Genomic DNA, 3,695 nt, shown 5'->3' with positions numbered 1-3,695 from the left:
ATTTTTTACGCGATTTCCTGCTAAACGGCTGGAGCAACAAAATTTGGATTATAGCAACTAATTAGCAACAAAATAGCACTAAATTTTTGACTAGGTCCGAACTTAATTTGCGAAGGTGGGGGGTCCGGCTTAATAGGGGTATAGTCGATCCATCCTAAAGTATTTATTTTCGCCATTTCATCCGAAATATCACATCGACATAACTATATTGCGTAAAAGAACAAAGATATATTTAAATAAATATGACTCATTTAGATTCTCGAAAATTAAACTAAGACTGAATTCATTATATTTTAATTCAAAATTCTATCCTAGAAATTGTTTGTAGGACGTTTAGCATAAAGAGGGCAATATATTTTCTCTTATTTAATAAGATAAAGATTAATTCAATAAATAGTTATAAATTATTTTGTGTAACAAGTCTTAAAAATAGGAAAGGCATAATTTTTTTATTTTTAAATTTCTGCGATTTTTTTAATTATCTTGTGATAATATTTAAGCTCAACTTTAATTTAACACAGTATGTGCAATAAACAATGCATAAAAAAGTAAAAGTAATATAATTTGTAAATGTTAAATTATCTTTAATTTGGACACGTTTTTCTTTACTTTAACGTTGTATAATAAAAGTTTGTTTAATAAAATTTATATTTTTACACCGAGATTGAAATAATACAGTAGAAGCTGCTAAATATTGCTCAAATTAATTAAGTTTGTATATTTTTATTTATTACAAAGACATTTTAAAAATGTAGTTTGTTCTTAATTATTATCCGTAATTGTCTCACAAATCAATCTTGTGTAAGCTGGTAATACGAAATTATCTTTATCGGATTTGTCACTAAGCACGGCAATCACGTCAAATTATCTTGCTTGACTTTGTTATCAATTGATTTTCCTTCTCCTCGTCCTCAATTGGAATTCCTTCTTCCTTCGCCATGTGTTCTTTCACCGCTGAGATATGCGAGCGTAGTGGAAAGTAGTGAGCAACAAGTAGCTCAAGTGTCAATTTCACAGATATTATTATCGGTTTCGTATTGATAATAGTGATAATACATGTCGATCGTGTCTGTTTCTCCTATTCCGAGCACATTTCATGGCATAACACGTCAGATAAATGCGAACCTCCGATTACATTTTGCATTATAAATATAGATTTACAGTACAAGACTTGTATTGTAAATGCAAGACGAAATTATTCTAACCATTAGAATATTGTGCACAGAATATTTTCCTCTTAATTTCAGAGGATTCCTCTTGAGGCCATATATAAAAATAAAATCCTCTAAGATTTAGCGGATTCCACTAATATTAAAATTTTTTTTTTTTTTGGGTAAGAGCACGAATATGCGGTAGCCTAATTTTTAGTTTTGTCTAAAGAATAACATATTAAAAGCTCATCAAAATCGGAGGAGGACACTTCCGTCCCTTTTCTTATAAGCATAAAAATGAATAATAATCACCGACCATTCCGAAAATATATCTAAGAAAACTTACAATTAAAGAAATTATGTTATCGTCATTCGTCCTACATTAGAAGATACTAATGAAAATTACTTGAAGTAGTCCGCCCAAAAATTGTACTAACAGTGCCAGGGCAATGGAAATACACCCCAAAAAAAATGTTCTACTTATAAGCGGGAAATTCTTTTAACCATTTCCTCTAAGAAAAAAGTTTTACATGAAGCATATTCCTCAGCTATAAAGCGTATTTATCTATAAAGAAATAGACCATAAGCTATAATCAAGAATAAATTCTCATAGTAATTCGACATTTTTCTACATTTTGAATATATATCTCATAGTAATTCAATATTCCTCTATATTTTAGAATATATACTCATAGTAATTCGATATTTCTCTACATTTTAAAATATCTTTTCAAGACGTTTATTTAATATTAAAAGGAAAATCTTTTATCATGAAGAGGGTACCACTAAAGGATAGAATATTTTTTTGGGGTGTAATACGTAAAAATGAGCACTGTAGCGATGGAAGATGATTTTGTAGGAGAGAACTTATTTCTTTACATCAATTAATTTATCTTATTGCTCTATACATACAGTATTAAAGTATGTCTATTAAAAAATTAGTAGTTTGCGAGATATTTTACATTTTATGTTAAAATGTGCTAGAATAAAGTATAAAATATTTCATAAACTATTAATTTTTCGAAGTCTTGATCTTAATACTTTTAAATGCAGAATAATTAGAGAAATCATATTATATGTAAAAAAAATCATATAATTCTAATTGAAAAAAAACGAAATTGACCTTGAAATTTTTTAAATGCCTCCACTTATAAAAAAAGAATTTATATACCATGTAATGACCCCCTCTAAGTTATGCAACTTTTGTATATAACAATTTCTCGTACAACATAATTTATAGGTTTTTCAAGGTCGTCAAGTTAAGTGTCTCACTCTGCATATAGTTAAAGTCGTATTATATTTCGCAATATTTTAGTGACGCTAAAGTCGTATTATATTTCGCAATATTTTAGTGACGCAAACGGTATCGTTGACCATTTGTATAAGAATGTTAAGTATGTATAATAATATATAAATATATATATAATTTCGAATGCCACGATAACACTGCACTATCTAAAGTACAGTCCACTGTACTGTCTAAAAACAAGCATGCAAATTAATATATGTAATTTGGAACATGTGGTGTTACTGAGTTGCACATTTCTATTCTTTTAAAAATTATTTTAAGTGGCAGATTAAGTGTACGGCTAAACGGAGAAAAATTGATAGAATTAATTTATTTCTATTGCCTTCTATCGCATGCAGTTTACATTTACATATTTTTTTTAATAGAGATATATTATAGTATAAAAGAATATATATTCACAATTTTAATTTGAACTAGACCGCGTAAGTGAATATCACAAGTTTTGAGAGCGTCTTCTACGGTCGCGGCTTCACGCTTGATATGGGCACAGAATTGATGATAGGTATATGGAAAGCGGTAGTAGATGCTACTCACGGTATTTTCATTTTTACTCTGAATTGCCTTTGATCAATCACGTTTGATACAAAATAATTGCTAGGAATATAAAAACTTTTTGTAAATCTTGGTGCATAATAAATTCCATATAAATTTTTACATACATTATTCGGCCATTTAATGAATTGCGTACACCCCAAAAAAAAATATTCTATCCTTTAGTAGTACCATCTTGATGCTAAAAGATTTTCTTCTTAATATTAAATAAATGTCTCGAAAAGATATTCTAAAATGTAGAGGAATATTAAATTACTATGAGTATATATTCTAAAATATAGAGAAATATCGAATTACTATGAGATATATATTCAAAATGTAGAAGAATGTCGAATTACTATAAGAATTTATTCTTGATTATAGCTCATGGTCCATTTCTTTAGAGATAAATACGCTTTATAGCTAAGGAATATGCTTCATGTAAAACTTTTTTCTTAAAGGAAATGGTTAAAAGAATTTCCCGCATATAAGTAGAACATTTTTTTTGGGGTGTATTTTACATATAATCTTATATTAGCTTAATATTAAACTGTATAGTAATCGGTACATATATAGAGAAGAAATGAGTCATTCGGAAAATTCATATTCAAAAAATTCGATTAACTTGGTAGAACTTTGTAACGTTCACTTATGTTAATTTTTGCAGAAACTGCACAGCAATTTTTCAAGTAATTTAATTAATT

Source organism: Wasmannia auropunctata, unplaced genomic scaffold (assembly GCF_000956235.1).
Source record: "Wasmannia auropunctata unplaced genomic scaffold, wasmannia.A_1.0 LD336074.1, whole genome shotgun sequence".
NCBI lineage: Eukaryota > Metazoa > Arthropoda > Insecta > Hymenoptera > Formicidae > Wasmannia > Wasmannia auropunctata.
This window is presented reverse-complemented; position numbering follows the sequence as displayed.